Source organism: Athene noctua, chromosome 1, assembly GCF_965140245.1.
Source record: "Athene noctua chromosome 1, bAthNoc1.hap1.1, whole genome shotgun sequence".
Taxonomy (NCBI): Eukaryota; Metazoa; Chordata; class Aves; order Strigiformes; family Strigidae; genus Athene; species Athene noctua.
Genome location: NC_134037.1, coordinates 167,799,203 through 167,826,447, shown reverse-complemented (window position 1 = coordinate 167,826,447; position 27,245 = coordinate 167,799,203). Strand labels below are relative to the sequence as shown.

The following is a 27,245-nucleotide window of genomic DNA, read 5'->3' as shown; positions in this document are numbered from 1 at the left end:
GAAACCTGTACTAGTTTGAGGACAGTTTTTGCAGCAACTTGAGGTCCAAAGGCTTAAAAATGTGCGGTTAACTTCACTTAGTAACCTTTCCTAAGATTAAATGCAAAAAACCCTTCAAGTATTTTCTATAAAGCTAATTTATAAAAACCTTGAAAAGTCCTCAAACTAAAACAGGACTAAAAACCCAGGTAGGGTCACTATGCAGTCCAATGGACTTGCTGCAAATTGCAGAAGCAGTCTTCCTTCCTCTTCAGTGTGTTGCAGAGTTTACTGCATCTCTTCTGATAAATGAGGCTTCCACCTTCCCCTTTTCCTACTCCCCTCACAGACAAGTTCAAACACCCAAAAAGCAGCCCTCAAGACGGCAACACCAAGCCTTGCCATGAACGCTCTCCTCACAGTCCTCCAGGCTGCCATCCACTTAGAAAGACACTGCTTGGGAAACATTGAAGTCAGGCGAATGGCAAGCAAGCCATTACCCAGAACAACTGTAAGAAAAACATATTTCTACAGAAGTAGTTCTCACTGATGAAGATGCTGGAATGAGTTTAAGGATCCTGACATCACGGGTCTCTGCTAGCTAGTGAATTTACAAAAAGATTAAAGGCCAATTCTCTACTGATACACCGGGAAGCCTGGTTGGGGAAGGGAAGGCTCAAGGTTAATGGCTTTATCAGTGACCCCAAGACACTCCTGGAGCTACTGCTGCACTAATGCCCTTCAGCAAACTGCCAAGCAGCTCTTCACATCAAAAGCAGACACTGTACTGGGAAGTAACAGATCACAGCAATTTCCCAGGCAGTGATGACTGCACAGAACCAGGCAGAAGGGAACTATCACATTGGCGTTCTCCCACACAGAGCTCCCCTGGACCAGCATCAGTGCTGACAAGCTTGACCTTCAGCACATAGAGGCTGTGCTCCCACCGGCAGCTGCCACAGCTCTCTCCCCCAATCAGGCCATGCTCATTTCCGTGTGCGGAAACATCTCTGCAGGTAAGGGCATCCAAAAGCAGTGGCTCAATTTCTGCCTCCACCCAGCTTAGCCGAGCAGTCACAGCAGCCGAACAGCCTGAGCAACCAGTCTGGCAATCACACATGTGTGTGCTGCAGCTTAAGTATCTTAAGGATTCTCAGGATTGTGCCACCAAGCAATGGTTCCACCTTGCTGTCTGACAGCAATCCAAAAACAGGAACAGAAAGAAAAGAAGAATCACAGGAACCAGTGTCTGAGCTCACACTTGCAGAAATCTGACATCCTTAGAAATGCTTACAACACCAGGAAAGTGAATCCCAGAGCACAGAGATCAAACAGCAGGTAAGTGAAGAGCCCACAGCTTGCTAATCTTGTAAAACCAAGCCGCCATGCAAGAGTGTTGATTCAAAGAGATGTAGGTCAAAGCCATGAGGTGGACATGTTCAGTATTATCTCACTTTTATGACAAATTTTATGCAAATACTTGCCTAAACCAGGAATATTTATGTGAAACAAGCCCTTATCTAAGATACATTATCAGTACTTCATATGGAAATCTACCACCAATATTTAAAAAAAAAAAAAGTTGAATTCTTTACCCATCACACAAGATAAAGCTCCCAGGTACTCCTGCCTGTAAGAGAAAGTTTGATAAGTAAGTACTGTTCTCTAACCGGCTTTTTTCGGTTACAAAGATTTGATCAGCATCCTCCTGCTCTTCCAGCCAGGTCACAGATCAGCTACACTGCATCCGTAATAAAAGGTACAGGCCTTTAATGGGCTTTATTTCCAAGCTGCCTTAATGGGACAGAGAAATCTTATGTAACAAAACTGCATTTCACACTTTTGTTCAACAAAACACTAGTTTACTCCTGAACTACTACAGTCTTTCCACCCGCAATATTTTCAATGACTGATAATATCCCACCTCCAGGACTGATGTAGTCTCCATGCAAAGTTGGAGAAACACATAATGAAAAATTACTACTATGAACGTACATATGCTCCAAGGGCTTTTCACATAATACAGTCTATTTCACCAAGCAATTTTAGACTTTGAGGAACAAAAGTGGGTTTGTGTTCGTATGCCAGACTGACAGATCCTCTCCTTTCTTTGAAAAGTAAATGAAAACTGCTCTTGGTTCTGTCAGCACAGAGATAAGGATCTAACTTCAGCAAGAACTGCAAGTAACCTGACCTTTTAATTTTTCCTAATGCTTCACATGTGTCCCGTCAGTGGCATACTAAAGTTTTACTTATTTGTTCTTTTTCTGCACAGCAGAAAAGAGCTTTCAGTCTGTGTGAAAGATAATGCTTCGGGTGCTCCCTGTGGACCTCTTACTTATTGTTCACTGTAACTTCTTTCTCCTGCTGGCAACTGGAGACTCGTTCACCAGATTTCCATGATGACAGGTATAAGAAGAAACAAGCAGGTATCTTCTATTGCATCTCTGGACACCTGCTCTGAAAGAGTTTTCTGTTCTTGCGTGCTGTTATTTGAATACGTGAATGACCTTTCCAAGGCAAGCGACAGTTTTCCCCAGAACAAGCTTAGTCTGACTGTCAAATTGAAGGGTGGGAAAAAACCCACTTGCTCTCCTCAAGTATCTTCCAGTGCTACCTTTGAGAACTAAGAAATCAACAGCCTTCATGACCTATTTCAAACCCTGCAAACTCTAAGACTTAAAGCAAAGAGGGCCTTACTGTTGTAGTACAAATAAAACTATTACACTCTGCCTAACTATCACGATTTTAATAATACTCAGTCCTGTGTATGAACCCTGTTGGGTTTTTTCAGTTTTTCTTCCAGGTGACCAGAAGGACTACTTCCCCCACAAAAGCCTTAACAGGCACCTGGAAAAGCAAAGAGCTAGCTTTTTCTAAATTCTAAGTACTAAGCCACTGAAAACAAAGGGAGGGCTCCATGTACATAGCTTATTCCCAAGCCTGGTGAGCCTCATGACTTGGGATCACTGCTTCCTCCAAAGCCAGCCTGGAGTGGAACCATACTAACAGTCTTCCAGTACTTGGTCAATAGCTTTCAAATCAGTCAGTCCCTCTACCCAAAAGCTATAAAAATTAAGTCCTGGGGAAATGTTGAAGAAGAAATTATGCACATCGTCAGAAGCTGGAACAGTCCTTGAGTGAGGAGAAGCAGAGCAGGTAAAGGAATTTCCATAGGAGAGGCAGGAGAAGAAACAAGAGTGAACAAAGATGGTGAAGATGCAGAGCGGTGGTCAGGAAACATGGGGAGAAATGGGAGAAAGAAACAGGGCCTTGCTGTAGCGAGAGGCTGATACAAACAGGAGATGGAGCTGTCATGCATTCACATCACCATGTCCAGTTCTGCCTTTGGTAGTTCAACGATTATGTTCACATAGTGAAAAGTGTGCACGGAGGAGCTTCACAAACAATTTCAACCACCAGAAAACAAGTCTTCGGCAGGAGACTCAACAAGGACAACTGTTTCGTGTTCAAAGAAACAAAAAGCAAAAAAAAAGCAAAACTACAAACTTGATCACAGTCTAAGTCCCTGGATGGAAATAAGTTTTACAGCAGTTTAAACCTTAGCTGCTGGAACTAAAACTTGGTAAGCAACAGACATCAGCTTCTGGACGAAACTAAAAAAATTCAGATCACAACCCATGTACTGCAGCAAAGAACAACTTTCCAATGGCCAAAATAGTCTTCATGACTATTTTTTAAATCAAGTCTGGAAGCTTTTCTCAAAGGCAAGTTATAGCTTGAGCACAGATTTATGAGACACAGGTTTAACTTCCTACACCCTCTACCTTTAGCTTGTGACCTAAGAACACAAAGGATATATGTGTGTTAAGGGGCTGGGGAATGAAACAAAGAATGGAGGGAAACAAAGAATGCATACTGATAATGAAGTAGAATATGTAAAAGCAGCCTAGAAAGAGAAAGCAAAAGGATGTACATAATCAATTTATTTCTTTTAATTGAAGATGCATGGGCTGAAGAAAAGAAACAGAACAAGAGAAACCAATTCTGTGCAGGAGACCAGAACTGGAGAGAGGGTAAGGAGAGGCAATGAGGGAAAAGACAACAACTTGGTTGGTTTGTTTCCTTAGGTCACTGTGTATTAAGGGGTAAGTTTTTGAAGCGCAAAATTCCCTGTACCGGAGATCCTAGGTCCAGCTTGCCACATGGTGCTCTGACTGGCCTTGCATCATGTAGGCAGTACAAAATGCCACATGACAATAAACCAGAAAAATGCTAAACCTAAAACGTGCCCCTAGTCACACTCACACACAGCTCGATTCTTCCAGGTGACAAATCTTTACACTTAACAATCCCCTGTCCAAATGAAATGTGGAAGCAGATGCTCTTTTAAAGCCACTGTATTCCTTCTCATGCTGCCTTGATCAATACAGCCGTTGTTTATTTACTTTGTTGTTTCGAGCTCTGTGACAAGGCACAGCAGCGAAACTTTACCTGGACACCAGCTCTATGGGGGGATCAGATGTGTGCAGGCGTTGTGATCTATGCGAAAGGAAACGAGACACCAGGACACCAGGTATCGATACACAAAAGCACAGGAAGCAAGGGACTACCTAGCTGGGCTCTCTCTGTTGGCTTCTTCAAGCAACAACTACAGGATCAAATAACAATAAACCAAATTAAAAGGTTATGCCACATAACAGCGTAAAGATCTGAACTTCATAGTCAAGGTAGCTAAGGTGACAAACTACACAGGACAGATCAAAATGTACTGACCAATTCATTAGCCATGGAGGCTTTAAAGCAGGCTGGTTTGTCTCGCTTACAGCTCTATCAATGAAAGCAATCAGCCTCTCTGCACACAGCAAGAAAGTTTATTTAGGGCAGCACAGCATGCTTCTCTCACCTCTGCTACGCATGGGATGGGAACTCGATGGGGGAGGCAGACAGAGGGATCAATTCTCTCATCAGATCCTAGTTTACTCCTATCTTTGCTCTAAAAATCAAATCCAGCAAAACACACACAAACAGGAATTTCTAAGTGGGTAAACACTGCATAAAAGCTTACACTTCCTGTAACTGAGCACTATCATTAGGCGGAAAAAGGCAGAAAACACACACAGCATCATACATGTACACAAAAAGTCATGGGCAAGACTCAAACATGGGTAAAATAAGCCTCTGAAAAGTCTTAGGGACATAAACACAGAGGGTTTTGGTACATTCCCTTCTGCTTCCACCTACATTTATGTTTCATCCACACACCTTCTTCCACTCGAGATTTAAAAAACAAAACACAAAAAATGAAAAACCAAAACCCAATAACCACAGACATTTCAAAGACGTTTTTCCCCTCCTGGCAAATCCCAAATTGTCTCTTTACAACTCGTGTAATACTTCTCTGGATCAGCTCAGTGATCTCCACGCTGTATGAGGTGGTCCCCAGCAGTGTTCACTCCGGAGGCATCAGGAGAGACAGAAAAAAAACTTGCTAATGCATAGATATACTCAAATAACCAGAACAACTCAGGGAAAGGGAAGTAGTTGCTCCTGAACACTAAAGACAGCCAGCAGTTTACTCACGCCCCATGCAGAAAGGCTTTTAAGTGTTAAACAGCAGAGTCATAAAGAGATTTATTCCTTCTCACGTGGGCTTTTCACCCTGCTTCCAATCGCTCTGCTCCCGAGAGCTCCATTACTTGTGTTAAAAGAAGTATTCCTTCTTAATCTACCTACTGCTTTTCAGATTAATTTCACAGCACGGTTTTTAAAACTTTAAAATCAAAATAAAAAAAAGGTAACACAAGATTTGACTGTAAGAAAACAAGTGTCCAAATAAGCCAGGGTTTTTTATACAGAGAAAGAAAATAATAAAATTAATTTCTTAAACACAAAGAAGGGCAAAGGAAAAAGAGAAATGAATAGTCAAATACTGAGGAATTCGGCTTTTTCGTGGTATTTCAATGTGATAGATTTGGGTGCTGCAGTAAGACTGTGCCTTCAACTGCATGAAAGGGAGTCATGGCATCTACATATCAGGAGCCTGTTCTCACAGCTCGTTGTCCGCCTAGGCACAGGGGTTAAGTTTACACTTATTCTCATTTGCCAGATGCCAAGAGACAAAAATGGAACAGTTGAGCCACTTTCTACCTTACCAAGAAATTAAGATTTTTTTTAAAAAGTGAGATGCCTCTCTACATCCATCACATTGATTTATTTCCACCTATCATGGGAGTCGAAAACTCTCTCATCATCCTCAGAGGAAACAGAAATTCATACATAAAGACAGTATTTCCTAAGTGGATAAGAGATTTAAAAAAGGACTGCTGTTTCAGAAATATGGAACCCATAAAACAATAAAAGAATATGAATAATTAAAGGTAATGATATTTATTGGCACGTGGAAGATAAAATTCTACATTGACAGAGCATCCTAAGTGTAGCGCATTCAGCAGTAAGTGGATTAAGAAGACCTCATACACACTTTAAAGGAGATACCTAGGGGCATTACAGCTTTTCAGTTTCCCAGTTTCACCCTGGCCCCACACACAATCATCACCTTAAAATATCACATCCCAGTCCAATGGAGAAGTAAGGTTGCACCACTTATGCTAGATAACAGTTAACACTCCAGCACCAAAGACCTGCAGGTGCTGAGCAGACAGGCTCAGGCCCCCAGGGAGGCCGGTGAGGAGTGCTGGCAGCTGACCCACGCCAGGGACTGCTGCTCCAGGAGCACAGGGACCACACACCGCCCAGACAGGCCAGGGCCTCCGGGCACAGGCAGCCGGAGGAGCCTCCCTGACTTCACCTACGCCTGCACCTCACACAGCTCACAAAACTTCATCTTGCGCCACTCAGGCTCACCAGCCCAAAAGAATGGCCGACTCCACCTTCATCCAGGGCTCTTTCGCAGATGAAAGCGCCCCAGCATCACCAGCACAAGAGACAGCCGGTCAGACGCTTGCATGTCTGCACACCCTGTTACTGACACATATGTTCAGCTCCGCACACTGCTAGTATGTCAAAAGATGAAGAAGACATTGTTAAAATGGTTGGCGCCGGCCTGTGCTGGTGCAGAGCATGTCTGGAGAGGAACAGCAAGTATTTACTGTCCCTTACGTGTGCACACCACCACGCTCATCCTTCAAAGATCCAGCTGCAATCTCACATTGCTTAAAATATAAATTTGGAAAAGTCACACCATCAGGGTAAAGTGCACAGGTAAAGCAAACATACAGATGCCCTCTGGATCACCGAGGCCAACCCTGGCCCTGCTCATACACAAGCAGATGGATTTGAGAAATAATTTCATAGACTTCAGCAAGTTTTACTGACCAGTACAAGCAGATTTCTCTTTTTGAGGGCTTTTTTAATGTCAGAAGGAACAGTTACGACTTCTCAGGAGTGCATTTCACCAGGTGCTCTTGGCTCTTCAGTTTAGTGTCCTGCCCTGCTGCCTAGCCCCAACCACAGTGCTGCAGGCTCCACTGCCACCTCCTACCCAGGCTACATCCAGCCCATCGTAACATAGTTGGCCCCACAACCATTGGTTTGCTGTGCCACAAAGTGGCATTTGATTGAAGTCCTCAAACACACTTTGAGCTATTTAGAAAGCACAAATTATAGTATTATTTACCCATTTCATTATAATGTTATAACATGCTGTCTTAAGTAAGACTTTTTGCTTTTCAATTTACATACTGGTGACTAGAATGTATTTTGACCCACATACAAAGTATTGACTGATTTTTAGACAAACAGTAAAAATAAGCACACAGTTAACACCTTCTTCTGAAATCAGACACATTAACTACCGCTATAACCTGCATTTGATGCACTCCAAAGGAAAGGATGTTTGCTTTTCAGAAGTGCAATAACCTATATGAAATATCATTTGAAGTGCTGGTTATTACAGAGATGGGTGTGACTTACTAAACTGGGGGTAAGGTTTCTAATTATTATTTCTAGGCTTAAAGCTCTGCCTATCGCTTGATTCTTAAAAATAGCCAGTTATGCTCCTGTCTTTCTCTTGGACATAGAAAAAACGAAGCAAAAAGGAATATATATTTAAAAGCACCCTTCTTCTTTCACTGTATGCCTTCCCTCCTGGAAAGGTATTTAAAACGTTAAACGCTTACTCTAAATAATAAACAACTGAATCTATGTAGACCATTTACATGCACCTACATACAAGGAGTTTTAATAAAAAACTCAGTGATTAGTGGCCAAGTAACTTGCATCACCTCAATTTCAGAGAGACTGTCTCATACAAAGATCAACAACGTTCACATACTCCATGAACCTTTACCCAGATTCGCCCCATTGTTGTGACTGCCTTTCAGAGGCTGCACTTTCTCTTAATATCCACACTAATCATTCTTTCCACAGCTCAAGATGTTTGTCATATTTTCTATGCTAAGATGGTTTTCCAACTATAGCCCCTTTATCAAAGTCAAAATACTCTTTATGAATGATGATAATAAGGCAGCTTCATTCAGGACACATGGGAATCCTGAAAGCAAGAGTCCTTAAACATATAACTGAGAGTTTTGTTGAATAACAGATTTGAAAGCATGGAGATACAAGTACATTTGCTAGAGTATGACTTTGCTTTTCACATGACATTTTTCCAAAGCTAGAAACCTCTGGAGATAGGGGTTTTTTTTTGTTTCTTTAGAACAACAGAGTTATTACAAAGCTATCACAGTGTTCCAATTTATTTGTTTGGAAGTACCGTGCTAAAGGACAGTGGGAAACTATCTCACCATACAAATCCATTCACTACCTTACTCATTTTCCCTTCATCATAGCAGAGGCATGCTATTTCATTAAAAAGGGTATGACACTGTGGGCCAGAAATACAGAAGAAAGCATACAGTCAGACACCACTTTGCTCAGCAACATAGAAACTGTTTAATATATAATAAAAATATTGATCTGAACAACAATGATAAAATCAAGGTTTACAGCATTTGCAGTCCCATAAGTAGCTATCTTTGAAGGCACACTATTCATACACTTTTGCGCCTGCATTTTTGAAGTGTTGAATTCATGGAACATTATTATAGATTACTCTGAGATCTTCAGAACAATTTTAGAGTTTTGCAGCAATGAAATTGCATCTTCATGAGAGTCAAATAACGTCTAACTGAAACCACACGCTGAAGTCTGGGTGTATTTGCTTATTGGCACTTAAAGGTTTTGGCTTTGAACACACTGACAAACACTGAGGCAAGGTGAAAAGACAACTCAGATCTGCGGAAAGGTCTATCAGTTATGAAGGATTCTAGGTTAACAGGCAGAAAAAAGTTGTTCCTTGAAATTCTTACCAAAACTTACAGAAGAGATCTAGGTTTCTAAACACAGGCAACAAGTGTTGTTTTTAGATGTTTCCAAGACACAGCCACAACATCCACGTAGAACTGACAGATGTGATACCAGACCACTAGGAAACTTAAATCCCTTTGAGAGTGGTGGCTCCAGACCAGGAGAAATACCCTTGAGTGCCTGAAGTGACACTAGATGTTCAGATACCCGAGTCACCCCACTAGTTTCTACAGCATTTAAGTAAAGCAGAGAAGATTACAACTAGATTTAGAACCAGACTGGTCCCTTCATCCTACATCCTTCCAGCCAGTTCATTTGGTGGATGGCCACATGATCTTAGTGTGCAGAAAATAAAGCTGCTTTCTCAGAGTAAATGTTTGGAATACTTGCATGGTATCAGTCCAACAAATACCTGAAGAAACTTTTGAGAATAGTGACCGTAAGAGGAAGAGCACACACTAAAGACTGAGCTGCACAGAAGGCAAATAGAAGACAGCAGCATGAAAGCACCAGGTTTTCAAAAATACATCAAGTGATTTACAACACTATTTCCCACTATTGCTTTATGAGAGATCACAATGGTTTCTCTTTTTATTAAGAAAAGAGCAAAAATCAGGCTCCAATGTGGAAGAGTATACATTATGAACTCAAAACCCAGGTTTTCAGTTATCTAAGATGTTAACTATAGACATTACCTACTTGATACACACACTTTCAGAAAGCGTTTTCTCTACCTGCACAGAGCTGCTACCCTATTCTCCAAGGCCACTTCGATTACTGATGGGAACCACCATGAAGAAAGGCAACATTAGCATGGCTTAAGACTCAAGTACTCCGCCTTATCTTGCCCAAGTGTTTTAGCAAGTTTATTCTGCTCACCAGCAGGACTTTAAATTTTAAATTCATAGTAGGAATAGATCAAAACAAGACACAGCTACAGCTGATCTATAGAAAAAAATACTAAGCCAAAAGACAATGGTTTAGCTTTCTTTTGGGTTTTACTACTTTCACCAAAGCATTTCTGTTAGACAGTCAAAAGTACATTTAACACAAAACAGAAATTAGCGTTCAGGAATCTGAAATGAAACCATGTCAGGAAAGCCACACATTGCCAAGAGGAAAAACTGCTCATTAAAATCAGTTTGAACACTTCAGTTCTTCCAACTTCTATTGTGAGCAATGACCAGCAACCAAAACATACCCATACACAATAAATCAGCCTTGGCTGAAGTTTGATTTTTTGATCTGATTACATTCTTCTTCCCAAAATAACCTCTCATCAAACAACTAAAAAGGCTGCAGTAAAGAACTGGCCAATATAACCGGGGTCTTAAGCAAGCTTATACAGCTCCCTCCACATGCAGAAACTATCACTTCCATCGCAAGAACTGCAAAGCTGTCTGTGCTAAGTTAACATCTGAACAAGTCTCAAGATAGGATCTCTACATAAATTAGGACTGCATCCAGATCTGAAGCAAGAAACTAGGACTCCTGAGAAAAATAGAAGATATTGCCATCCTAAAAAATGGGCAGTAGCTGTTAGATGCCTGTGAGAGCACCCCAGAGAGCAGCCCCTAGCCTCTCCCCCTCTGACAAAGCAGCAGACAGTGCCTCGGTGGGGTACAGGCGGGAGAAAGCAGCAGAGACAACCCTACGAGTTCATGGTGGAGGAAAATTTGACAAACAGCAAATTCAGGATGTGAAAGACAGATCCCAGGAAACAGTATACAAGGCCAGGAGAAACGTGTTGTAGGAATCTGGAGCAAGACAGGCAATGGGGAGTCCCAGGAAGCGACAGGTTGAACAGATAAACATGCACAGCCCCCCCAGTATCTCCCTCTGCAACCTCCTCTATTTCAACCCAGACCCCTTCCAAAAACCAGCTGACTTAGTTCATAGCTGAAATAATGGCAGCAGCAACACATACGTGGACCTGTAACATTCAGGTCTGCTGGCTACCCTACATGATGGGCTGGGGACAGAACCACCGCAGCCCGCACCCAAGGCAGACATGCTTACATAAACATAAATCCAAGAAAACCCAGGAATAGTTAAAGGCCCTTTTCACTCCCTTCATGCTTCTCCTCTTTCCTTTCCCTTCCCCACACACATCTAGCATAGAAGAAAAATGGTTAGAGGTACAATAAAGAAAACTCAATCTAATTACACTGGAAGTACAAAAACGAAATACACAAAGATTAAGCGTCGCTAGTACAATTACTTCATCTTCCATGAAACGTAGCATTAAACTTACCTGCTTGTTACTGTAATTTGGCAACTGAATCAAATGCTTAAGAAAGAGCCCTGACAAAAGCCACACTAAGTGGAATGAAATGAGGAAGAGAAGGAGATGAACACGAGAAAATTACACCAAGAGATTAAGATAAATTGGAGGTGCACAAATTCTCCTGAGAAGACTCACCCTCTTCTAGAGAAGATACGCAAGCTAAAGTTTTAAGCAAAAAAAAACTCATTGGGGAAAAAAATCCCCACTTTGTAACCAAGTTGTATGTGCTTGGCACTGCTAGAACTTGTTAAACACAGCTGCTGTCAGACAGACACCCCTGCAGAGAGGACCTGTATCAGTACAGTAGGTTTTTAATTTGTGTAACAATTATTCTCAGGTTTAGAAGCACATAGCTAATGAGGACTTGCTGGCTAGCCAGAGCAAATGCATACTGCAAAGTGCAGGTACTTTCTGCTGTTTATACCCCCTCTCGTAGGTGTAATTCCACCAGATTACACCAGATTTGTGAACTCTAAATACTACCCTATCTGCAAAAGATAGAGTTCTTCAAGATACAGGGTCCATTTACCAAACAATAACATCCAAAATGCTTCCAACATACAGAATCCCATTTTAACATTGTTCTGGAATTAAGGCAGAAACACAGTAGGGATCCTTTCTCATAACATCATATGGCATTTTAAAAAGTATTACAAATTCCCCCAACAGCTACTGAGTCATTCAACAGAGGCTCAATTTATCTTAGTTCTGTCTCTCCTACCTAGGCACACGCACCACAGCCAGTGACAGGAAGACTGAAGTTCCTCATGGCCATGAGGAGGCAAGTTGTATCTCATTTATATTACAGATACACGCACTTTTGATGAGTTTTTAAGACACAGTCAATGACAGCTTAGCACTGCCTAGGTCAGGCACTGGCCATTGCTGGGGAGAGAACTCAAAGAACAAGAAGTTCCTTGTGTGGAGCATACTGGATAGCCCATGTTTTACTAACACGCGAAGACCGTATGTCCTGCCAAACAATTTTAGGCATACCATGCATTAAAAAAAGCATTTCAGGAAGCTGGATGGTATTTCTTTTCTGTTCATATAGTGACAGACCATCACAGTCCATAAATTTTCTGGTACTTCGTCTCTAATACCTGCTAGGGAAGCATTTGCTAGTACAGGGAACGAGGAACTTGATTCAAATTTTAATTCATTGCTTATCATTCTGAAAAACTACTTCAGCACCCAACAGCTTCATGCAATGGCTGTAATACCAAAAAGGCAAGCACTACTCTGTTGCAGAGAGAACCAGCACTTGCATTTAAATTCTGCAGGCACATACCAGCTAGCTTCTGCATGAGGTTCACCCAGCCTTTCAGCTTTTGTTTAGTGCCCTCCACAATTGCTGGTAGTTAGCCTTTCTGGCCAGAGTGTCTCTGAGGTACTTTGGCTGGTTGTCAGGAATTAATTCTGTGCCACAGAAATTCACTGAGAAACGAATGGCTGAAAAAATAGCAAACCAGAGTAAACGGGCACCACTGTCTTCCTGGCAGCTGAGATCAGGCTCCAGTTTTGAGGCTGATCTCAAAGGTCAACACCTTCAAGGCCTTGCTCCATCTTCTGCATGGAACACATGTGGACCACAAGTTAATTGTTTCACATGCTTAAAGAGGAAGATATGAAGCAGCCACTAATTAAAAGGACCCCTTGTTAGAAAAGCAAAAATAGCAATATCCTTTCCAGGGTCATTCAGTCTGACGCAGAGATTGATCAGCATCGCCCTGTGCTGGAATTCATAGCACATGAGGCTCCTAGAGCAGAGCAGGCTTGGAGCATGAGTTTCCACCAAAATGAAATTGCAGTGTGTGTATCTGAAGGGGATTTCAAGAGGTCACCTAACCCAGCTGTCTCCAACCTTTGACAGCTAAGCTTCTCTATCACTTCTATTCTTCATCATGACTGCTAATTTCCTGCACTCCACCACCCTCATACCCACTTTTTGCATAACAGCCTACCAGATGAGCAGGGATGGCCGGAATTTACATCCTTTGGCTCCTCCCTGCTCCTTGCTCACATCCCATAAGGGTGCATTTCCTACCAGGGACCCAGCACTCAAGTCCCCAGTACAGAAGCACCAAACCCCAACCCTTCCCACAGGCATTTGCCAGGAACTTTTCTTTCTGAGTTCTTTCCAGCAACAGAGATTTCACAACTCCCATTTGGCAACAGAAAGCTTTTTCCAAAGCTTTCCAGCTCTCCCTCTGCATCTTAAATCCATAACTTCTTGTCCTCTCTACAGTAGGCATGGAGAGCTTCTCCTCTTGCAGCAGGCTTTCAGATGTGCTCTACATAGAACAACCATCATTCTGTAAACCTTCCTTTTGGTAATGTTTTCTAGACATCCCTGTGAATTTTTTCACTCAATTTTTCTTACAGCTTTGTCTGCAGGAAAAGGCATTTCTTAAAAGCTGATGCCTTCAGTTCCACACCGTAGTCCAGCTCATGCCAAATAGAACCATTTTGCAGGATTGTCAATGCATCCCCATCTAGCATGGATGTGTCCCTATCTAGCGTACTTGATTTTTTCTTTTGGGGTCAGAGAGAAAGGAAGACTTTGGGGTTGTTTGGTTTTGGTTTTCTTTTGCAACCACCTCAGACTGACTCACATTCAAGTTTGCAAACTGCTAAGTGGAAGCGCTACATTTTTGGTTATTATCAAAACAGGTATTTGGTGGGAATACAAGCAAGCCTAGGGCTTTCTTTCCCCTTAGAAGTCTTGCCAACCTAGTTGTGTTAATGAATAGCATTAGAGACTCCAGCGTAAGTAGAGAGGCACAAATGAATGCAGGCAATGATGTCACCAAAAATTGAGGTTGTTGTGGTTGATCTTATTCTGAGAGGGATTAATACCAGCAGACTCCTCCCTTCCAGACTAAATTGCAGTCCCACTAGGAAGGATGCTGCCAACCTTTTTTCAGTGTTGACATTCCTATTGCACTGGGGAGGAGCAAGAAGCCAACTAGATAGGAGGTAAGCAGCCAGTTTTATCTGCCCTGTGACAAAATGCTCCCACTCAGGACTACTCCACTATTCCACTACTCCCCATTCTGGATCAGGCAGAAACCTTAACACACAAGAATATGGCTACATTCCCTCTTTAGGGACCCAGATCTCAGGAAAGTTAACGCTGATCAACAAGAAAAGGATGGGCCTGCTCAAGGAGCGGAAAAAAAAAAGAAAAAAAAAGAGCAAGCTGTAAGTTGGTTATTTTAGGTCACCCAGTAAAACCAAAACATCTGCATAATGCTGCAAGGTTCATATTTAGAACTGAATTCATGAGGTTCAGAAAGGAAGCCTACAAATGCAATAGCATGCTTCAGGCCATTCTTAAAGCTTTCTGGACTGAACCCATCACTTCAAAGCCAGCAATTTTTTCAGCAAGCCCACCCCTTCCACACGCCTCCTTGTCACAGAGCAGCAATACAGTAGACAAATTTCTCTCCAACAAATTAAATCCACTTTTTTTTGAAGGAGAAGGGTCAGGAGGATGAGGGCACCATACTTTTAAAAAGGACATTAAAAAATAATTATGCTAAACCATGTATCAGCACAAATTAAAGAGAGACAGTAAAATGCCTGCTTTCAGCTTGCTTAAATATTCAATTAAAAGAGTCATCCAGGCAAAGCTTTATTAAAATAAATCAACTACGGAAATGCTTGTTAAACCAATTCGAAACCCACATTCTTTTTGGATGTTCCTTCACTGAAAAATAAGTCTTCACTCTACCATTATAAATCCAGTCATGTTCTCAATGGATGTGCCTTCCTTTGCAAGAGCAGCGCGTGTGAAGAGCAACCAGTGATAATTACAAACACAACACCAAGTGTGGTAAAGCTTCTTCCTGTTTCCCTCACACAAAAAAATCCCCTGCCTTTCTCAGGCCCAGCAAGCCAAGTTATCCATAAATAATGCTTCCCAGTAGTTGAGAGCTTCCTTTGGGATTCATCAAGGCAGCTTTTGAATTGGTGTTGGAAGAATTAGTGAAGATGGATGTAAAATACCGCCTTTCTACCCATAACACCTTGAAAGAAAACCAAATGTTCAACCATCAAACCAGACCTACCATAGGGGTAGCCTGATAAATGCTGAGATCACTGCATTTGTAAAAAATGTTTAAGATTTAGGACATTAAAAAGTTGACAGGAAAATAACACCGCAAGAGAAAAAGAAAGAAAAGGATTATACCACTTTCTTTTGCCGTAGAGAAAGGTACAGGCACGTTACCTGAATGAGTTGAGACTCGTAGTGAGTTGCATACAGCAGGTCCTGTTAATTCAGTGATGATGAACACTATCTAGTTTTTCCTGTGAAATACTTCCAAGATGATGCTTTGAATGTCAGTTCATCAGATAAACAGCAAAACAAGGAAACTGGTTTTTTTCCAGTAAAGCTAATGATGCCGTTGGATCCTGGAAAGCTACAAAGCCTGCTTTCCAAACTAATACATAAAATTCTCTTTAATAGCATCACTACTTCGGCCAGCTATTTCTCCAGCACAATATTGCTACTGAAAAGCCAATATACTACTCCAGCATGTACTGCAGTATACCATAGAAAACCCTATAGCGCATGGACTAAAATGAAACTTTTCTGACAGTAAAGCCTGTTTCCTTATTGGTAAGTTTCTAGCAAAATCTTATAAATTAAGAGAAGAACAGTACCAGTAAGGGGGTTTTGGTATAGGCACAGCTTGCTGCTGTATACATCTAATAGCATAACATACATACATGTTTAACAGACACATCTTCATTCTAAGATTATATGCTCCAAAACCTTTCCCATGAATTAATTTATGGTTCTCAATTCACAGCCACACTTACAGCTGCAACAAGCAAGCTGAAGCAATGCCATTTTTAACCAAAGTTTTCACTTCAGATGCAAGGCTGAATGTCTTTTCTAGGGCTGAGCAGAACCCAGGCAGCAAACAAGCACATCTGTACGAGGTCAGAGCCAAGGTCCTCCCCACCACGTGACGTGTCCCTGGCAGTAGCCAGCAAACAATGTCCAGGGAATTGCAGAGGACCAGGGCAAGTGTATTGCAACCCTGCTGGTGCCTAACCTCTCAGTGTCTAGCGATTTGCAGCCAAGGCACTTCTCCAAGTAGAAGCAGTGTTGCTGCCTTCAGAGTTCAGCTTAAGACATGCTGCTGTAAGGTTGTTAGAAAATGAATGCAAACTCAGTCCTTTTAGAGGGCACAGAGGGAGGGGGCTTGTTGAGTGTCTTCTGATGAGTATTTGGGTAGGAAAGCTTGAAAGGAATCCAGCAGCGTTCGGCAGCGATGGGTCTCATACCATCACAAAAAGACACTGGAGAAAAATGCAACTAGAGAGTTAAGCTAGCCAGCTGAGTTTCCACCGTCAAAAACAGTTCAACTCGAGATGACAAAAAACTAGCCGAATTACTCAAAATACACTATAATTCAGATTAAGCCATCTCAATTCTTAAGAGAAATCATGTAAACATACTTGCCGCAGTGCTAGCTATATATGAAACACACCTATTTTCAAGTAGTTGTCCTCTCCACAGGTAAGAGCAATACCACACACAAATTCAACACGAAAAACATTTACAAGTTTCAGAAGAGTTAGTTATGAGCAGAGACTGCTAAAAGACATGGCACTGTCCCCCTGCCACAGGTTGGCCAGGAAAGCAAAAGACAAGATAAGAACCTCTAAACACAAAATACCAAGAGCCACCCAATAGCATGAACCCAGTGATGAGGATATTTCATTGGAAAGGGTGGGAAAATCAGTAAGGATCTGGAATCTGGCCCAAATTCCCACTGCTGCTTATAATTTTAGCCCAAGGTACTTCACAGGCAGAGTTAATTTAAAAAAAAAAAAAAAGAAAAAGTTTAAAAAAATCTTTGAAACAGAGATGAGAGCCTTGTACTCCCTAGGAAGAGAGGGACTCCATCCCCCTGCACCATGAGCAACCCCAGGAAGCTGCCTGAGGAACCAGAGGTTGTCACCCTGTGCCATGAGCATAATTAAAACAACCCTGCTAAGCAGGCCTGGGTGGTTTGGTTCACAGCATCTTCAGTGATCTCAAGAAATGAAAACCTTTCTTTCCCTTTGGCTTCAGCCCTCCTGCAACTGAAACCTAAAGCAGAGGCTAGCTATATGGGTAATAACTCAAGGGCCACAGGCACCAGATGGATGTGAAATAAGTTCAGCTCAGACATGCTGGTAGGGAGCCCGAGACTGCAGGAAGGCATCTGGAGCAAGGAGGCCCATGCAGAAGTACACACTGTGCACCATAACACTGGATCAGTCAATCACAACTGCAACTGGGAGATCATTGCATTACGCATTAAAGATGCATGCGTATAGCCACACATCTCTGCTCAGCTGGGAGGAGGAACAACGTTCACACTGAAACCTGATGGAGGGCTACCAGTCAGGCTAATGGGTTTAAAAACCTACCTTTAACAAATAAACTGATTATAGATGTGTTATTTAACTGTGTGTCAGCCATTATCAAAATTTGGATCCATAAGCAGTCTAGCCTGTATCACTACCAGGAACCTGAAAGCTGACCCAGCGGGAGAAGACTGAAAACTGGTAACACTAAACCATCATATGAATTATGTTAAGAGGAAAGACAGGCTGTTTTTGAACCAGCACATAATGCACACATTTCCACCATCGTGTTCCCTGAAAAGACCAAATCTGCATTTGAAGTACCCACAACTTCGAATCTCCAGGGAAAAAAAGCATTCTTTGTACAGAGTCAAGCTTAGGCAAATCTCGCAACAGTAATTACAGACACTGCCTCCCCAAGCCATCTGCTGTGGCATTTATAACTCCTGGAAGGGCAGGAGGCAGAGCTGGTGGAGGAGAAGAAGAGACACACATATCTCAGCAATCAAAGCCAGGCTGCGCAGAAATCTGTGATGCTGGTCTGACCCAAACAGGAGCTCACAACCTGGTTTGCCAGGACTCCCTCAGCTTGCAGATGCCACCCATGTTCACATAGCAGAGGACACAGCTGGGTCTGCAGACTTTTCAGAACAAAGGGAATTAGGAGCCCAACCTCAAGGCAACTTGTAACCCTGAGCAAGCCCAGCCTGGCAAGAGCCCAGTGCGAAGAGCCTGACCAGGACCTCATCCCACAAATGAGCAAACTTGTGCTCCAAAGTCAGTCTGAGCAACCCAACTTCCACACTTGGACACAGTTTACAGACATCTCTCCTCCAAGAAGTGATGCCAGTAACATGGGCAGAATAATTTAGAACAAGATAAATTCATCCTTTATAAGGAATATTAGTGTCCAGCCTGATGTATGCACCTACATGCTGATGATCGCTGCATCTGCAAAATATTTTCATCAGCTCGAAGAGGCTCACCCACCCCTTGCTCACACAACCACAACTTTTAGTGGCGGGTCAAGCCACGGGCACTTTGAAAATGCCACTTTTGCAGTACAGCTGGAGACAATGACGATTAATTGTTTCGCCATCCATACAAAATTACTACAATACTCACTTCACAGGGTTGTCACAAGGATTATTTAACATCTCTGAAGAGCTTTGAAGAAGAAATAGTGGATATTGTTCTGAGTACCATAGAATTTGGAAAGATCTCACATGAATTTTGCACAACTGTGCATGTGTGACAGTTGCAGCACCAATAGATTGTTTTTTCTCCACAAAAAAAAAGCCTCATAGAAGCTCATTTACTCTGGGCAACACTCAGTCAGAGATGTATTTTGTTTTGCTTGTTAATATATCCTAAATAGATAGCAACTTTGACTAATTAGTAGATTCAGGTACCGTTTCTAATCCTCTTAATCAAGGGAAATACTGCGTTTTTGACAAAGAACTCAGTTTAGGCTGTCAGGGCTCCAACACACTATAATTACCTAAGTAATGCTAACACAAGAGAATACCGGGGGGGGGGGGGGGGCGGCAACTAAAAATTTCACTGTAATACTATTTCCTTTACAGCAAATCAGAAAGTCTGTCCGCATGGAGAAGAGAGGCTACACACAGAAAGAAGCCAATGTCACACTGCTTATGTCTGACCATAAGAACACTTAACACTGATGCAGAAACACTATAAAGGTTTTAAATAGGGGTTTTTTGCATGAATATGAAAATACACAGGAGGTGCTGGATTCTAAATGTTCTGCTATACGCTCGGATCCACAAGGAAAATTTCTACCATTTCACTCCACACATAAGGAATCTATATATGCCCTTTCATTCTCATAAAACATAGGGAGCTCAACAGCTACTTCAAGGATAAGCATTTTCTTTTTTCTGAGCAGCCTCAATCTACAGCAGTAATCACAACTAGACAACAAGGTTGTACCCAGGGTGAAGACAGATCTAGCTGAGAGAACTACCGTTTCCACTACACAGAGCTTCAAAGGATCTTTAAACTCTTTGGGACATAGAACACATCCTTTGTTTGGAAAGCAAATACCACATTATTGATACTACTGCAAGACAAACAGTATTAGGACTACTCAGTACACCAGCTTTCCTTCCCCCCATCCAAGATGCAACAAAAAGTTTCTTCTCTTTATTTCATCATAGCTCTCCACAAAGCAACTGGCACCTACAGGCGAACAAAAAATGCAGCACTGCAGTAGCAAGCCTCACAGAGGCTAGTTCCCAAGTTCTCTGATTCCCAGGGGAAGTGGCAGCCCAAAATTACATGAAGGAAGCTGCATTCCTGAGAATGAGAATAGCAAGTGTGGGGGGAGAGAGACAAAAAAGCAACATGAGCAACTGGACTGATTTAGCAATAGCCAGCAAAGATGTACCGTCAGGCCTAGCTTTCCCCAGGTTTATGACAGGTAGATATCAACAACTTTAGGGGAAGTTCAGGGTGCCAAGACTACACTGATCCCCTCATAAAACGGAAAAGTGTGACTGATTTGCCTATCAGATGGGCAGCATCCTCGTGCAGTCTGAGCTGTACACCATTTTGATACAGCTTTCCTTGCCTTTTCCCTGGAAGGTTATCATAGCCGTCACCCAGCACTTCCTTCCTTGGTAATGCACCAGGGTACCCTGACACAGCTGGTCATTGCCTTCTCCTATTAAAACTGCTTGGGTCTTCAATGCTTTTACAGACAGAAAAAGGGTCCCTGTGGCTCTCCGTTCCTTTAACAACAGCAAAAGTCATCTGAACAAGGACAAGAACCCAAGCCTCCTGCTTCCCAAGACGAGCATTCCATCTACTAAACTGCACAGTTATGCTATCTCATGCAAAGTTAAGACAACTACAGATAAAGACACAGCAGAAGGAGGTGCTGTTGTGAAGGACTGGGTCCAAAGGTAGCACTCACATATTGGTCTTTACAAAAAGAGCCAAGCACTTCTTTCATTTTCGCTGACTCGCGTGTAAGAGCTGTAAGTGCCCAGCTTCTCATCACTGTCATCTCTTGCACACTCCTAAACATAGCCAGACTCAGAGGCACAAGGAAATTTTACAGGGAAATCATAGGTTATCCGCTGATTTTGGGAGCATTAAAAAATGTGTAAGCAAGAATTCATCTCCTTTTTAACCATTTGAAATTTGGACTGTTGCAATTAATAACCAAAATAGGAAACAGAGATTATTGGTTTGGTGCACCAGCAAATTAAACACTTCCTAGATTATCCTGATTTTACCTGTAGGTGCCTGTGTCCTAGTGATAATCAGTCCTCAATTTAGGTGCTGACTCACTCCTGGAATCCTGACAAGATCACACATCAGATGGCAAATTGATTTTCATGTAACACATTTAAGAGTATCTTCATCAAGCATGTAGCAGAGGCCTTGGGATCAGTGTTTCTTCTTCTCCTTTTATGTTGGTTAATATCATAGGTAAACAAGAAATTTCGACAATGCCTTCTAATGCCTCTCTGTTCCCTTCCTTTTAGTTTTACTTTAAAAGATTCTATCAATTACTTTAATAAGAGCAAACAAAAGTTCCCTGGTATTAGCCTGAAATGCAAGTGTAGACAGAGAATTCTTATTACTAGGGGCCCAGCAGAAGGTGGTTGTGGAACAGTCTGAGATACAATGAAATTTTAGGTTCCCTTTGCTTTTTGTAATTTCTTTTGTTTTTTATCTTGTAATACTCAAGGTACTGACTGCCTAGTCACCTGTTCTTTGTTCAGGCGCTGACTATAAACAGACTAATACACATGCACCAACACTCAATATGAACACTAAAAAACCCCACTGAAAGAACAGGACTTTTTTAGCCATTACGGATGATAATTATGTTTCTTTGTCAGTATCTTGGCCATTCCTATCAAGAATTATGTTCTCATAAGCCAAAGGAGCACGACTGAATGCAACCTTTCTTGGGGTTTTTTTGTATTTACATAAAGCGTTGAAGCAGCCTACCATAATTTACGGCTATCGTAAATTTAGTATGGGTGAACTCATTACAGTTAACAGCAATACTTTATTCACACCAGTTCCCCACAAAATATAAGTCTCAAATCCCATTATTCCATAATCGTTTTGTAAGTAAACAAAACACCATTTAGGATTTGAAAACAATGCATCTTTCTGCAAACAGAGGCAGAAAGAAAAAAAAAACAACGCAGCTAGCATGGGACAATGCAATAGTTTCATTTTGTAAGAAGATTAACACAGGGCAGAAAGCTTTGGCTCTGGCTGGGAAAAGAACATACGCTTTGTGCTAGTAGAGTTCGCTGTAACTGTAAGCGGAACTTTGTCCTGTTTGTTAATGTATCTCTTCAGAACTAAAAGAAATCACACTGGGAAGAGGAAATAGCATCCTTATTACTCTCCAACATTACCTCAACTAAAGCCTATTCTGATTTCAGCCCTTCAGACAGATACAACTTGCGCACCCTCAACTGAGCTATCTGCAACGTATTGTTAAACTGCAGTACCAAGTTTTGACAAGTGGTCCTGCCATTTTAATCGTGCTCAGCAGGGACAATCTGGTCAGGTTTTTTTCCTGTGCTTATGGAATTCAAGCTATATTTGGAGACCAACTGTTCTCTATTCTGCTTTCTCCAATTAGGTGTATGTATAAAGGTGAAGGTGGGAATTAAGAAAGAAAGAGATAATGAGACTTTCTTAGAATACATAAGACTGGCCTTAAAAGGTTGAAAAAAGGTACTGAATGTAAAGCACATCATTTTAATCACAAAGGTTCAGTAACAATAGATGTGAAGGAGAAGATGACTAGACTACACAGAAGGGAACCAAAAGCCAAAGCTCCTGTGAAAGTTACAGGAAAGACCAGAACAGTTATGTTTAAAATCCAAGGACCAGAGCAGCTCATAGCACAAGGAGCTCTGTAACAGCCCAATGCTTACCACAGCAAAGCAAGTTCACTGCAGGTTACAACAACTCCCTTTAACGTCATCATCATCATCTCGCGTACAGCTGCAGTTTGAAAGAAAACTAATGGAAACCGTACAGGTTTTACTGCTTGTAAAATCAAACTTGGCAAAAAAAAAAATACATGTACCTATCTGTGATTATGTTGAACTTCTCCCAAGCGACCTGTAGTTCAAGCAAAGAGCCTCAAGTGAAGAGCGTCACCGCAAAAGAAACACTGCCAAGACAAGTGGAGAACTCACTACTTTAGTCCCTGACATGCTTGTATGTATCAGCAATTCACTGATGGCAAACATGCAATCTTGGACTCTAGCCTATTTCCCTTAGAGCAGGAGAGGGGGAAAGGCCATGAAGTTTATTTTGGACTTGAAATTAACGAGTTTGATAACACGATGAGCTAATGAGATTACTACTGATTTGAAGAAGGAGCGGCACAATTACTGCAAACTCTGCCACTTTCTTTTCCCATTCCACACCTGCTCTCTGCCTACTCAAGGAGGTGAGATGAAGAATCAGAGAGGAAAAAATATAGGAGGGGAAGAGGTAACACTCGGTCCTCAACACATAAATTCCCTTAGAATGCAGCATATTAAAAGCTATAAGGGGATAATCAACGCGCTTATTGATTTAGATGCCTACACAGTAGGCCAGCAACTTATTAAATCCATCAGCATCATCTGAACAGAATCCAGGCACAGCAACATCCTATTTGGTTGCCGCTCTCAGATCAGTAGGATTTGCTCTTCTCCATTTTGCACTCGCAAGCCGTGCACCCAGGTACAGCCTGGCTCGTCGGAAACGGGCTTTCCTTTTTTTTTTTTTTTTTTTTTTTGGTTGTTTTTTTGTTTTTATTGTTTTAAACCCCTCTCCCACTTTTCGCCCACCCTCCCCTCACGCCCGGCGGAGAGCCCAGCCGCCACCGGGCGCCTCCTTCGCTCGGCTCCGCACGCCCCGGGAGGGCGTCCATCTCACCGGGGAGGGGAGGATGCGGTTCAGCCGGGGCCCGGCCGCGCCGGCGGGACCACCGTGCCCCTCCCCGCCCCGCCGCCATCCCCCACCCCACCCCACCCCGCCCCCGGTACCCCCCGCCGCCGGGCCCGGCCGCTCCCCCCCGCCACCGCACAAAGGGCTGCGCCTGCCGGCGGCACCGGCACCGCGGCCGCCGGACCGAGCCGGGCCCGTCGCGGCTCCTCCTGTCGCCGCCGCAGCGGGGGGCGGCGCGCTGGGGCCTTCCGAGAGGGGCGACCGGCGGAGCCGCCGAGGCGGGGGGCGCTGCCCCGGCCGCCGAGGGGCCGACACGGCGCGGGCAGGGTCCGCCGCCCGCCTTCCCCCCTCAGCCCGGCACCCCGCCTCGCCGGCGAGCGGCACCAACCTGCAGTCCCCGCCGCCGCCGCCTCCTCCTCCTCCTCGAGAAGAGCCGGAGCTGCCTCTGCCCGCCTCAGCCTCCAGCCCCGGTGCGGGCGGCCTTGCCCGCCTCCTCCGCCTGCTGCTCTCCGCGGTGCCCCCCCGGCGGCGGCGGGCTGGCTCGGCGCCGCTGCCCTCGGGAGGCGGGGAAGGGGCGAGCGGGGCGGGCGGCGGCGGCTGCGGGAGCCTCGCTCATTGAGTGCGGCAGCCCCAGCTGTCGCCGCCGCTGCTCCCCGCAGCCGCTACTTCCTGTGCAGCGACGGTTCAGTTCCTCCCGGGCCGCTGGGGGCAGGAGAGCCGGGGGGCGGAGGAGGAGGAGAGGGGACGGTCGGGTCAGATAGCGGGGGCGGCAGCCGCCGCCGCCGCTCCTCCCGCCGGGCCTGGCCCGGCCCCGCCCCGGCCGGCGCGGCGGGACCCCAGCCGGCCGCTCTCGCCGCAGCTGCCCGCCCCCCGCCGCGCCCCCGCTCCTCCGGCGGCCGGGGGAGGGCAGGGGAGCCGGTGTAGCCCCCCACCGGCGGGGCTGGGGCAGTCGCTAGTCCCGGGGAGGGGAGCGCCGCTCCCTTGCCTGAGGGAGCGGCGGCAGCGGCGGCGGCTGCCCCCGGCCCCTGGGTGAGGAGGAAGAGCCGCCTCGGCCGGGTACGGCCGCTCACCGGGGCCATGGCTCGCCGTCCCGCTGGCTGACCTCGGGGAGCGCGGTCTGTGCCCCCCGCCCGCCCTGCAGCGAGGGGCGGGGGCACACACACACACCCCCGCCGGAGCCCGGGGAGCGGGCGAGCGGCCTCCCGGGGGGTGTGAGTGGAGCTCCCGGGTACGGTCGGGGGGTCGGGGGGAAGAAGGCGAAGGTGGCACCGTGAGGGATCGATAATGGAAATTCCCGGTAATGCAGGAAACCGCTACGTAACGCTGTTAATAAAGATACAGTCCCGGGTCCGAATGAAGACCAAAGCGGTAAAGTGGGGGCCCCCGGCTCTAGGGGCGACGCTCCCCGTGCAGTAGATGGGATGCTCTGCTAAGGGCTGGACTTCATGGAAGCTCTTCATGAAAGGAGCGGGATCTCACCTTGGTTATTGGATTTCCAACGAATGTAACGCCATAGACTGACAACATCTTTGTGTTCCTCAGTGTGCCACGAAGAAGCAAGTCAGAACATTTTAAAGGGAATACAAGTTTGGTCCGTTTTTCAGCGTGAGTCTTGAAAGATAACGTTTCTGTTTGGAATGTCTCTCGTTCTCCTCAGGGTGTGACAGGGACTGCGTGTGGGCGCTGCAGCAGCTGCGTTTGTCCTGGCCACGGAAACTCAGCTCGGTGAGGATTTTGTGGGCAATAACGAGTAGGGGTAGCGAGGTCTTCCTCTCCTTTATTCGGTGCAGCATAAGCGTCAAAACTTGGAAGTTACAAATTTTTATTAGAAAAGTATAAAATTGGAACAGCATTTTCAAATACCAGTATCTAGCTTTATCCTTCAAACCCCTTACTGATGCCACTAAATAATTGGGTTTACTTTTCAAGATGGTGAGTGCCTGCAACTCTCAAAGCTTTTTCTTCGAGATGATTGCATATGTTCGTTGCCTCTGCAAGTCAGTTCCTTTCATTTGGTTCCAGAATACGGATTTCTGAGGAGACTAGTGTTAGTAACATGGAAAGACAGTGGTCGTAAGTGCTCTCTGGATCATCCACAGTAAAGGAAGTACTACCCTCAGCAGTTATGGGAGACCTGTAAAAGAAAGTGATTTTAACAGTTATTTAGGATCCCGATGTTCCCCTCCTTCACCTGCGGTATTTGACATTCAGAACATCATAACTTGACCTACATTAGAAAAGTACACACAAGTAATATCTAAATATTTATGTTCTGTGTTTACTTGAAGTGCCATTAAATCCCTTAATTGCTGTGCTTTTACTATCATCACAGAACTCGCTACTGGTTTCCTTGTATGTGAATTCTAGTATGAGGCAGAGATTCTGCCCTTAGGTCAGGTGCGTATGCTGCTGTTTCTTCTCCCTCTATCTCTGCCAGCACAGCCTCTTACTGGCATTTCTGATCAGCCTTATCTAATGCTGCTCAGCCCATGCTGGCTTGGCCAATCACAAAATCTTTGGCCGGTCTCCTGTGCTGGTGTAGCCTTATCATAGTAGGCTGCCATAAATTACGGCAGCCTCTGTGGCTTCCTGGAGAACATCGCAGGTGTTTTCAGTCCCTCACATAGCTCAGAACTGAGGCAGGACAAAGGCAATTGAGCATTCCTCTCAGGGTCCTGGCGCCGAGCCTCTTGTTTGTCTTTTCCACACTGGTAGTACACAGGTATTTGTAGCTTATTTTTCTGCAACTTCTGGGTTTGCACAAGGATGCACATAGAGCACAGCTTCCATTTTTCATCAGTGTGAACTTTTAGTATACCTCACAAGACGGTTTCCAAATCAGAAATAGCTCATTCAAGGTAATGATCTAACAGAAGTAGCTTATGACAGTTTGATTGCAGAAACAGAGCATGACATGATTTCTTCAGTCAGAAGACTTTTCAGATTGTATCACTAAGAGGAAGACAGTTAAGCTTGCCTGACCTGTTTCTGGTCTACCCAGATTTTAACTACAGCAAAGTATAAATCCCCTACTTTTTTTATATACAGGCAGTCCTACTTTGCAGTGCCTATGTGCCTATACTGTCCAGTGAGAGTGTTGTGCATATAGCAATCAAATGATCAACACTAGAATCTGAAAGGATGGTGCATTCGTGGGGTGTTTTAGCATTAGATAGATAAAGAGAAAAAGAGAAAGAAAATACATCTAAAGTTTGGGAATAAAAATTGGGAATAGAGAAACAGCATGAAGAAAATCCCAAAAGGTAGCACCTATAAAGTTTGCCAGGGAATTCATTGCCACCTTCCTGCTCAGCTGTGTTCTGACATCTTACTGGCAGATGGCATCTCTCCTTCTCAGCTGGTAAGAGAG

At 44.0% G+C, this 27,245-nt stretch overlaps 1 protein-coding gene across 3 annotated transcripts in view; it reads right to left on the bottom strand.

The window, feature by feature from the left end:
- Positions 1-24,577, bottom strand: part of AGPAT3 (1-acylglycerol-3-phosphate O-acyltransferase 3) — a 95,270-nt gene extending 70,693 nt beyond the window's left edge. For 2 of the 3 annotated variants that reach the window (XM_074904520.1, XM_074904528.1), the window contains exon 1: positions 24,264-24,577. The gene's annotated coding sequence lies outside the window, so the exon portion shown is untranslated. Of the gene's footprint in view, positions 1-23,021; positions 23,079-24,263 lie in introns of those variants that run through there. The other variant, XM_074904537.1, reaches the window with a different exon arrangement.
- Between the last annotated feature and the right edge of the window lie 2,668 nt (positions 24,578-27,245).